We start from the raw sequence: 12,217 nt of genomic DNA, 5'->3' as shown, positions 1-12,217 counted from the left end.
CAGGTTGGTTTAAATGTTATGGCGGTTTTTTCAAACGTCATTTTTCTATTTGCCTTTCACGGCTTGTGCACTTCTATACAGCATTCAAAAGTGCTCTCTTTGACCTCCACAAGGCTGGTGTAATTTAATAACAATCAATGAGTGGTGAACAGAGTCTCACCCCCAAGAGACGGCTTCGAAGATAGATGCTCATGATGAAGCAAAGTGTATTTTCGACTTTGTTTCATTTTTTGGCGGAGTTAAAGGGCCGTTGAACAAACCTGAAATATTTGTGCGGTGGGCTGTGTGGAACCCACGCCTGAAACGACGGGTCGAAAATATCTTTAAAGGGCAGTAAAAGCATTTCGGAATTAGACGATGCAGTCCGTCTCAGTCGGCCATCCTCAGTAGGTGAGAAGCACGCTAAACTAACGGAGAGAATATACTGCAATCATGTGATTATTGTTGAGCGTCTTTGAGATTTGCTCGAAAAAGACCCATAAGTCTGAATGCGCCATACACTGAATGAAGAGCCCAGGAGAATGTGGCTTGATAATGTCTCCCACCATTTCGCCTGGCACTGGACAATGTATGGCCACAATAGCAGCTTTCTACCCAGAATAGTGCCTTCGTAAAACAAGAAAAGGAATGGCTGAGTCCAAACGTCTAAACTCAATGTAAACTTAAATATCCATCTTGAAAAAAGCCATGATTTCTATTTGGTGAGACTGAAAGGGTCTTATGTAGTAAACGCTTGAGAAAAGCAAAATAAAATATCGTTGGTCCACCAAACGGGACTGTCCAACACAAAAAAAACCTGATAGACGGTGCAAGTTATCCTTCTGCAGAAAAATGCCAGACCACACATGGCAAAGGTCGTTAAAGCCACCACACAAGTGCTTGAGAAGGTCGCCCGGCTAACTTTGTGCCACTCACAAGAAGATAACTTTTTTGCACACGGCTGAAGCGCTTGAGCACCAATAAGCAGCTAGGGGCCTTTTGGCCATGGTTCAATAGAGACTATTTCGAATATATTGTGTGTATTGAGCCTAATATTTCTAAATTCGGTCTCCGCAGTACGTCGAAGCGTTTTTAGTTTTATAGCCAGAGCAGCAGACCACATGCTTTTTTGATTAATCAAGTTCTACTTACCTGTAACGTTATTCGTCGTAGAACTTTTTAGGATGGTGCTGCTGGCTACGAAGCACCTCTATCTGAATGCTTTCTTCTGTCGTCTAAATCGTTCTCTAAAAAAAAAAAGTTCTCTAAATTTGTAAACCTTCTCTAAATCTGTGAATGCCAGTTACGATACCAGGATCATACCTCGTCACGGAAGTGACGCATTATAATTATTGAACTTTACGCTAGTGAACGACTAGGAATGTTTGAATACAGTAAAAAACAGATGGGCCTATAACTATAAACAGAACATGTATGAATGTATCTTATTGTTACGAGAGATAGTGACCATCTAGCGACTATGTAGCGATAGTGTATGCTTTAGAAACTTCGTCGCCTGTTACTTTAAAAACCTCAAATTTGGAGGGCTATTTTACAAATCGGAAAAGCTGGTCAATTTTTAAACAAAGCTAAACAGAAGAAGGGCATTTCGGCATATCTTAGACTTACTATTTTTCATCGTTTAAATATTGGCGCCAACACTTTGGCAACTTGTTAACAGCTATATACTTGTGATCTGCCTTACCGTATCTAATCTATCTCATTATCGATGGCTTATTTGAATGAACGAATGGCATGGTGGAGTATGTAAGTGATAAAATTCACATAAGTTTCAATCTGGAGATCGCACAGAGCTAAGCCATCTGCCGATTTGCCTTCCCGAGATCCAGGCCGTGATTGAAGCGCATTCATATGTAGTCGTCAACTTACGACTATTCGTTTTGGCAAGATGAATCAGCAGACAACCCATTATTATTTCGCGAAAGTTTAGCAATTTTTTTAATAAAAATTTGTTTTAACACTCGGCTAAACTTGGAATACAGCCATCAGTACCTTCTTACCGCATTTAATATAATGAGTAAACAAAAGGGCAGACGTTACTGATGTCATAAGAAGCAAAAATCAATATTTTGTAGTTCAGGTATCACTGTTACGGATACTCATTGACCAGTTGCTCTGGGCAGCAGACAGACTTCATTCTAGCTAGAAATTTAACTGGGTATTTCTCGAATTGCGCTATATTCGACCTTTGACGGTTGTTTGAAGGTGCGTTCACACGCAGGATGATTATTTGTTTTGATTGTTTAGTACTAAAATTATGTAATTGAGGGAAACAAATACGGCCAAACACCTGGTAGCGTTGTCATCTCGGAGATCTCATGCCGCCATATGTCCGCAAGCTACTGCATCTGATTACGTTTTCAACTTTAATTAAAAATCTTCAATCGATATATTAGCGAGTGGCACAGCTTTCGATCCTGTACATCAAAAATATTTCTCTCCTAAAAAAAAAGAAACCTTTCTCTAACTGTAGTAGCAATCTAGCTACGGCTGTGGGAGTCTGGTTTTCCCAATAGAAGGCCCATTACGACACGTATGTATAAAAACGTTTATCAGCTTTGTTAATCGATGACCCCAAGAGAATAATCATTATTACATTACTTCAGTTATCATTATATGTAAAAGCTATAATAGCTTCTACTATGTTCCGTAGACTCTAAAAACACAAACTCCTATTGATACGCTCAAGGAGATCGTCTAGAACGGCTTGTTCTGTTGACGGCATTTACCCTAATTATACGAAAAGTTTAAATTAAAATGCTTATTATGTCATAAATTGGTGCAGTGGAAAGGACTACTGCTATTGCTGACGGAAACTGATATGTCGTTATTTGTACTTGGAGTTAAAGTAAGTTCATGACTGGATAGGTTGTCGTCTAGGTAGAACGTTTCAAGTTCTATAGTTCGGAAAAGGTAGTTACAATGAATTATTGCTTTCCATACTGCGAAGGATAAGCCCACGTGTTGTCCGCTTGTCGACATTTCTACCCTATATTAAATCCTTTAGATAAGCGCACCCTGTATATATTATTACGTCCTAGCCGACTCAGATGAATTCGGGTTGATTTGCAACTTCACGGTAAAGGTCTTAACGGAAATCTTTGTTCTTACATCGCACATTTGTGAAATTCATGTCAGAAACCCATGTATTATATATAATAAAGTTCTGCGATTATTAAACACCAGGTGGTCAAAAGCCAACACTTTTTCCATGATTTATTGAGTGTTTGTATGCCAAATGGACGAGCATTGCCTATATTATGGTAATAGTCAATGTTGATTTGATGGTCTAATTTTCATCATTTTGCTCAATCGAATAGCATAGCTGTTGCGCCGACCAAATAGCAAGCTATAAAGAAAAGTACGGTTAACTTTGGAAAAATGCTTCGCCAACAAAAAAAATCACTTAGATAGAAGAGTGTTTGCCAGAAATGAATTCGTTACCTCTACTTAGACCTATGAACGTCGAGTGTTTTTTGTACCCTTCTGAATTTTCATTCCTGTCAAAGATCCCGGATCGACGTAAGCTAGGCTCTATTTAGGGTGTCCCGTATGTGCGTTGGCTAATAAGGCCGTAACCAAGCACAAGAGAACCCTGTGCGGACCAGGAATAACCTTAAATAGCATTGGGCCTAGCAAAAAAATCACGTCATTCATTGGGCAATGCTTGCTGTGGCTGATGATACATCAGCTTCCTTGTTTGATGTTCAAATTGATGTCCATAGCCCTGCGGGAAATAGGCTTCTCGCGGATGAAACGAACCGTCCTACTTTATGATGTAATTTTTCACGGGACACGACAATTCTTATGGTTATTTCGAATGGGCAAAATCTCACCGTACATATATATACTATAGATTAGTGCTAGCAAACGGCGTTATCTATCTGTTAGTGGTATGTAGAGCATTCGGATAGGTCGTATGTACGTTGACCACAAGCGTGAGAGGTTTTGCTAAGCATCTCACCGAAAATAGGGTGTTCGACAGTTCGGGTTTTAATGGACTAGCTAAACTGATCGATACTGATGTTTATGTACTTTATATAGAATCTATATTAAGTTTATTTCGATTAAAATATGGAAACCTGTATCCTTATAATGCCTAAATTATGTAACAACGATTATTTGTCTTGTTTCGTCAGATTTGATGCAATTCGTATACTGGTTGGTGATCGTGCTCAGATAACTAGAATAGGGTACCCTTAGATGTGCGGCACACTGGCTTAGCTTTGTCATTGATCAACAGAAACGAGGTACTCAAAACAGCTCGCTCTGCGCTTATAAGGCTGTACATGTGCATTTTTTTCGTATAGTTCGCATTTAATCTATCATACCGAATACATGAACGGCTAATAAGCTTGGCCTATCATTCTACTGCGAAAATCGGCACTACGCTTTTTGCGTTTCCACTAAATTTTCCGAAAGCAAAACATACTGAACCTGACGGGTACTTTTAGATGTCGTGTACGTGTCTAAGCACATGTCTGATACATTTCTAACCCGAGCTTAAATGATGTAGTTAGCCTTTGAATGAACGTGCAATGAGTACTGAAGCTGGTTATTTCTTCATTTTTCAACCCCTATGTGCTTTTGCGTAACAACCAGCTCTGTGGGCGATTGAGCTATTGTCCATTCAAGCGTGTAATTTGCAACATAACATGAATGAACTAAAGAGGGTGGAAGTACGGCTTGTTACTAAATCGCCGTTCCTGTCAGATTTCTCATTAAAGTCATGCTTTTAAGAGGATTATCGGTCAAGGAGCGGTACGATAGGCTAGGCGTGGATTTCGTAGGAGGTGCGCGTCTGGTTCACACCCTACGCCAGCTGATGGCGGCCCGTCTTCGACAAAATCTAAATAAAAAGGCGCGATAACTCGGTCTGATCGTTCACAGTCTAATGTCTGCCAGCAGACGAAAGCCAAGAACTTGCGTTCAGGTAGGGTAGCTCGATATGCTACGTCCCGGCGAATTATACATAGATATATTACGTCCTTCGGGATGCAAGATGTCGGAAATTCGTCTGGTATTGCCAGCGCGCGTTCGACTGTGCCAAATATGAAACTAGCAAATACGACCTTGCTATCAGCACGTATCATACTGTTTCGAAGTTACTGGACATAACGAAAAAAGCAATAGATACAAATCCATGTAGAATACCTGTCCGTATATTATAGTACCTAGCATGAAAGGAAAACCTATCGTGTCTGTTAAATGCGACATGTCTTCGAAATACGCAGAGAGAGATTATCAGTAATGCGTCAATACGAGCACAGTTTAAACAAGAACGATGTGGCAATTATGTGTTGCCCCACAATCTACAAATGGCAAATCTTTCTATTGACACCGCCTTTAATCTGACGCCTACTCCGACGACGAGTTTAGGTCCTCACTCTCGGCACGGTATAAAGCCTAACTGCAATCTCCATTTCTCTCGATATATGTGACTTTGCTTTTGTCGTATGGCAGCAGTGTGCTAATGCGTTGGCCGTGTTTCGGCATCTCTAACAAATACACATACGATAAAGGATGTTAAGTTCAATAGTGTACAGTAAAATTTAAGGTCTAGCAAAAGGTAAACACTTTAGCCTACCATGCGTCTCCTTATCGTCATCGCAGCGATTGGTTTAAGCATTAGGATTGACGAAGCAGCGCCCCATCCTGCTTCGAAGAGTATTGATCCTTTGAGGTCAGAGATCTGTTTACGATTTGCTAGGTACACGAAACTATACCGAGCCTTTCAGTGTTACCGCCGAAATGACTCCTCAATTGGTGACAGTATTCAGCGCTGTGGATCGAGGCTTATCAACTTCGCTGAAATGGTTTGCGAAAAGTTCGGTGGTCTTTATGTCGAGCCTTTACGCCGTCAAGGTAATCAACTATGTGTACTTTATGCGTTAGTTAACTGTATTTAAATCGTTCTCCTTTATAGGACTCCTAACGTAGGTGAAACGTGTCGTGAGAAAGTATCGTATAAACACAGCCCAGACAAGCGAAAGTTAACCACAGCTGTTTGATAATAATCATCAATAATAAAAGTTCAGTGCATCTATTCGCGAATCTGATACATCTAATCCTCAATACGATACAGACTTTTGGTATACTTACGGAACTTAAGTTTTCAAATTTTCGTGAAAAAAAATTATGGCATAAAACGTGTCATATGGCACCGAACGTTTTGCACCACATTTTTTTTTCATTATTATTGTACCATCACCACAGTTGTTAGTAACATCCAAAAATGTTTATAGTTTTGTTTGCAAATTATGTGTTTAACATCTCATTTACATACTTCAGAATCTTTCATAAAATCCTTTCGGTAAATTCGGTGGCCAGATCTTGACCAGAACTACCGACTGATAGTAAACGGCGAGTGGGAACAACAGCAACAACAACAACAAAAAAAACGATTCAAACGTGGTAGCGCAGCGGCTAATGCGACCGATGATGGCCGTAAGCAGAACAGAGACATCTGACGGAATGAACTGCAAGCAATCGTTTAGCGTCAAGGAGCAGTCTTTTCGAGGTAGAGGTCATTCGGAAGCTATGCAGCTTGTGCCATAGTCCTCACCGATATATTCTAAAATAGCCACTTCCCTATATGGGTAGTGTGTAATACAGCTCGGGCAGCAACAGAGCCTTGTAAACAAGCAGAAGGCCTTCACTTGGCGCGCTAATCTCCTTGAATCTCCTCAATGCCGCAATAATGATATAGCACGTACACGTTCGGACCGTGAAGTGATACCGAAACAGTTAATAGCACTGGACAACGAAGTCGAAGTATCATTAAATATGACGTGTCGTACATCGATGAATCTTTCGAGTAAATGAAACGGTGTATTTCTCATTTTATTGGCACTAGCAGCAAAACTTATACTTAAGATCAGTCCGTACGTCGTCAATAACCCTGGTTAACTGATGGTATGAAGAAGCATGGCAGCTAGCGATGATGTGAGAAGAACGAAAATCGCTTGAGAACCAAACTTTGAGATATTACGATGTGTGCTTCTCACCACGCGGGATCAATGTGACCAACCTTTACTGCAAGTCATCTTCTCGAATTAATCGATGGTAATCGGTGCGCAATCTTAAATATTGGCAGGCAGACTGGAGGCATCCGCACTGCCTGGAAACACATCAAGACAGACCTACCTACCTCGTCTGCTCAGTCGAATAAAACCTCGAAAAACAAAAGTGAATTAGTAAAAAATGTTTGGTACCTTTAAAACCCGCCAAGTCTGCCAATCACGAACTGAGCGAAAAACATGGACAGGTGGTCCACAGAAAATATTGGACGGTAGTTAGCACCCCGGATTTGTCCTTTATTCTGAGATGGAAAAGTAAATTTCGGGTCCTTCAATCCCAGGAAGGACCCGGCCGGAGCACATGCGAAGAGATATGTTGTTCTACGATATGCTGACTATACTGTTTACAAGTTTTGACGCAGCATCTTTCAACGGATCGTTCAGAACATTAGCAGTTTCGTAGCACCATCAATTTCGCCTCTAGTTTCCGGAGTCATGTGGATGTTAAGCACGCTAACGGAATCTAACTCGGTTCATCTATCAAATCTATGTCATCTTTGTCCGAACGTGAACACGGACATTGGCAGTGGTAACAGTGATAGAGCTAACGGTTGCAACATGTCTGTTAAGTTCATCAGCTATCCCCATGAGGATTCTATGTCTAAAATTCAGAGAAAACCGTTTCTCTACTAAAAGACTCTCCAATAAATCTTTACAAATACCGAAAATCGACGCTATTTGTACAACTTGTTGATATTGTGCCCAAGCCGACATGATTCAGGTAAGAATTCAGACTTGTTTGGCTCGCAAACTGAACTCTCATCTTCAGACATAGCGGAAATATATCATATTTGTAATAAATCTGACTACGGAATGCTTTGGAAAAAAACAGAGTTAAAATCTTCTGCACCGTAGACTGGAAGCCTGCAATATTCTACGCTCGACCCGTAAGCAAGTCTGCAAATGACCTGTCAAATAGCCTGGTGAGCATGGGCTCTGGCGCAGGTCTGCTTGAAAGCGACGAAGGGCTCCTCTCATGCATAATAACAACGGGCAATTTGTCAAAGAAAAGTGATGTTAAAACCGCAGAGGGAGCGCATGGAGCTTGTCACACTTTGTCACAACTGTGGTCATCACGAGTCCTTGAAGATGGATGAGTTAGTTCAATTGTCATAAACGTAGCGACAGTCTCTGGGGAACGCCATATCATCTTCTTCATACCGAAAGGATTTACGCTCAAACCATTTAAAAACAAGCAAGTGAGAATATAATTCGTACAAACAACCTCATTAAGAGCATCAAGCTACTACGAAGAAAATAATTGAAGTAAAAACCATGCAGTCGTTGAAGTCTGAATTTATTTTCATTTGTAGACGGAATGTCTGAACGTTCGCTGCTTTTTTTTTCTGTTGAAAGTGTGGTACAACCTGACTCTACGGAGATTTCCATTTTGCCACCAGGACTTGCCGATCCATGGTCACAGGCGAAGAAACTAAAGCAAGAAATATTACAGCTGGTATAATCAACGCTTTCGAACCATGATCGGCTTACAGCACTTACAATATCAAGTCTAAACCCCCCATCTTCGACGAAAGCACTTTGTTGTCGAAAGCACAAAGTTGTGCTGACTTAGAAAGCCAGCATAGATCTTTTTGTCCCAGAAGTAATTACTAACGATTTACAAAATATCATGAGATATTAGAGTTGAATGTTTTAATTATACTGAATTTGTTTATTACGAACCAGACAAAAGTGACTATAGTTTCGCGCTGATGTTAAGTATGATGGCCATCAATGGATTGACGGCATCCACAAGGTCTTACATCCATTTGGCAGCGTTAGGACACGCTGCTTTAAAAACTCTAAGGGCTGTGTCTACAGATATGCTCATAAGTTTCATGTTTTTGTAAATTTTACTATCTAATTTGACTATGTAATTTTACTACGATTTATCCGATGCCCGAGATACTTAATGATTTTCCTCACACCGATAAAACGGATTTCGGTGAAATGGAAACAAAAACGACAAAATTTTTCTTAGTTTGCTTCCCGTTGAGATCCCAACTTTAACAGTTCTCACTGTGGCCGTATACGACTTGTGTTGGACAGCTAAGCTAGACGGATCTGTCAAGGTGTTCAGTTGGGCTTCTGATGAAGGTGGGTCAGCCATTTTGACAGTGGATGGTTGAATCCCATTTGTTGGGAGAGTCAAAATTCTACCCACGTCTTCCGTGTTTTACTTTCATACGATTAAAGTGGACAGAGTGATGAAGCTACAGAATGAGCTTGTTTACAGTTAACAGGTTTAGGTGCACTCCCACAACTGACAGCCATGTAACCGGACTGATCAGACTTCTTACAATCATTCTGCTTCGGGGTACCGCAGGCACGTGACCTACCTTTTCCGCGTATAGAAAGAGATCGGCGCTCCATCACACATTGTGATCTTGTGATTTTTTCTATGCCAGAAATATTTTACTCAGCCAATTTTGCCGAACCGTAGAAGAATGTTGTACGCTAAAGTTCTAAAAAATTAACTTCCAGCTACTTCTTCGGAACTATTTGAAGTTGACAAGAGCGTCTTCTGCTTTATTTGTATTACTAGTCCCGCCACCCTTATGTGCCAGTGACGAAATTATGTATTGACTCGGATGCAGAAAATTATATAATTTTCTTCGCATCCTCTAACGTGTCCGTTCATAAATAAATCAAACAGAATCTGGACTCTAGCGTGGAATAAAAGTATACTCTAAAGACGTTATTTCGTAGTGACAACAGATTTGCCCAAACCCGCCTGATGGTGTTGTTATTTTTCCAAGGATCTTGTATACCCCTTGCGCCGCCATAACAGAAAATAGTCCCTCTGGGACCTTAACGACCTGTCCAGAAATTGTATATATTTGGAAATTTGCTTTTCCTGTTTTGTTCGCTTTGGTCATGCGGACCACGTAATTTAGCCCTTCGTTAGTGTCAAAGGTTAGCCGCCGTCTGCGCACTTGTTCTCTTGAGCCCTATCTGATTGTACTGGCACGCTTCAGTACCGTTGTTCTCTAACAGAGAAACAGTAGGGCAAAACGCTAGTTAATCTGCCAATTTTGCTGCCTTATGTTTTTCCTTAAGTCTTTGTCAGCCTCAGCGGGAGTCTTGGTTATTTAGCACGGTCTTAGTACAAGTGGTTTCTTGGGGCGTTGCCGCCCCTCTACGGGCCCATAGTTGATGCGGAAGAGCGAACACCTGCCGGATATGCACCCACACTGCACAACCGGCCGAATCCTCCACTCAAACTATACCCATGATCTGGCAATACCCTCACAGTGTGGCAACAGATGCCCCCCGAGACCGAATATCCGCGATTTCCAGTTTCAGCATTCAAGCATATAACGCTTCGAACAATAATTAGGGGTGCCGATTCACTAGGAGCAGCGGACAACGGGCAGCCATTGCTAATTTTAGTACGGAATCCGCGACTACCACGTTGGAAAGTTCGACCCTCTACGACACATGATTTTCGACCCTTCATGATAATACGACTTTCTGCACAGTTAGTTATCTTCCACCGATGTTTGTTGCGTTAGATCAAGTTCGAATCGAATCATACCATTACACAGATTAGTTGATCAGTCCCGCAAAGCGTTGTATTTTAGTAACGAGGAATACAGCGTATGTGTATACGTATGCGTAGACAGTACAGCAGAAACAAACAACTAACGGTAAATTTTTATCGGTAGATAATTTTCATTTCGATTTCTGCCCATACGTTTGCAGAACCATGGGGTGGTACAACAACTGATCCATCTACCGCCGTCACCGTTCCGACATCTGCTTCCACCTCTCATGCAATATGTCGCCACCGGAAACAAAGCCTTGTATGTGAATGCTGCAAATTAGGCCCATGTAACATTCGCGAAATCCTTAGCTACTGCAACAATCCACCCTCAGACGCAGAAAAACGAATCTATCAAAGCGACATAATGGGCCTCTTCTCATAGCTTCGCCGGTCAATGTGGTTATGATTATGGCGGAAATCATATATTTACTATTTGGAGGAAACGCTGTAAGTAAACCGACCGATTTCTGAAACGGGTTTTTCAGCACGGATCAGCATACATTTTTATGTTTAGTCATTCGTCAAAATGATGAGCTTTTAAAAGTAAAAGATAGAACCTCTTGAACGCGTTGTAGGACACTGTGAACCGCAAACCAAGGCTCATAAGTGCTTTGATGGTTTCCGTCTAAATAATGGTCTGGCTGATATCGATTTTATGGGTACAAGGAGAAAATTACTCATCTGAAGAGGAATGTATTTGATTAAGAAACAATGTTTAATTGATAAAGGTGAACATAATACTCATGACGAGTATTAGGGCTGAAATATTACCGAAGAGTTTCGAAGTGGTACAGTTCTAATTCTGCGTAAATTGTAAACGAATAGTAACAATCGAATTGGATGGTTAACGTCCTTTCAGTTATAATTAGGTGCAACCTAGGCATGCGCAGCTTATATTTCCACGCTCTGACCTGTGTCTGAAATAAACAAAAAAATATACTCATATATCGAGAATCGGTTAAACCGGTTAAGTCATAAAATGCAGTATTCACTCTTTGCCAGTTCCTCTCAATTTTCTCTCTGTTTTTTTTTTCTATACCGTATATTTTCCATAAAACGTCCAACATGTGTTCTCTAGGTAGATCATCGAAGTAATTTACTAACCTAACCTAACCTAACCTAACTAGTTGATCTGTTTTTCGTCAAAATATTAGCTCGCTAGAGATGGGCCTGGATAACCCAACGCATTCAGAAGTGATCTTACAGGCATTAAGGTTAGCTTTAATCATGCGCTCGTGTCAATACACTTTTTCTAGGATAGATTCAGTGTGAAAATGTTATCTAACTATACTTTCAGACGCCTATACGAAATGGAAAGTAATTCAGATAAACAATAACTTCACAAATGACACTCTACGTCGTTCGAAAACATCTGGGGCCAGATTTCTGAAGTTGTAACTAAAGGCAAGTTGCTATTACATCAGTTGGCCCACTATCGTACATGTTTCAATAAGTTAGAATCAATTCGTAAAAAAATTCCAGGCTCACTTAGCTAACACTAGGTTCTTCAATCTGGGATCCTGTATTTTTGTATGATCGATCACCTAAAAAAATGCGTAACAGCAGCGAGGATCTATGATAAATTAAAATA

At 40.7% G+C, this 12,217-nt stretch overlaps 1 long non-coding RNA gene across 1 annotated transcript; it reads left to right on the top strand.

The window, feature by feature from the left end:
• Nucleotides 1-5,375: 5,375 nt before the first annotated feature.
• LOC111264658 (uncharacterized) lies at nt 5,376-11,606 on the top strand. The gene is made up of 2 exons (XR_015312756.1): nt 5,376-5,865; nt 10,785-11,606. It is a non-coding gene; the product is annotated as an uncharacterized LOC111264658 (long non-coding RNA).
• Nucleotides 11,607-12,217: the final 611 nt, after the last annotated feature.

This window comes from Varroa jacobsoni, unplaced genomic scaffold, assembly GCF_002532875.2.
Source record: "Varroa jacobsoni isolate VJ856 unplaced genomic scaffold, vjacob_1.0 scaffold_883, whole genome shotgun sequence".
Taxonomy (NCBI): Eukaryota; Metazoa; Arthropoda; class Arachnida; order Mesostigmata; family Varroidae; genus Varroa; species Varroa jacobsoni.
Note: the sequence above shows the minus strand (reverse complement) of the source record. Positions and strands in the feature narration are given on the sequence as shown.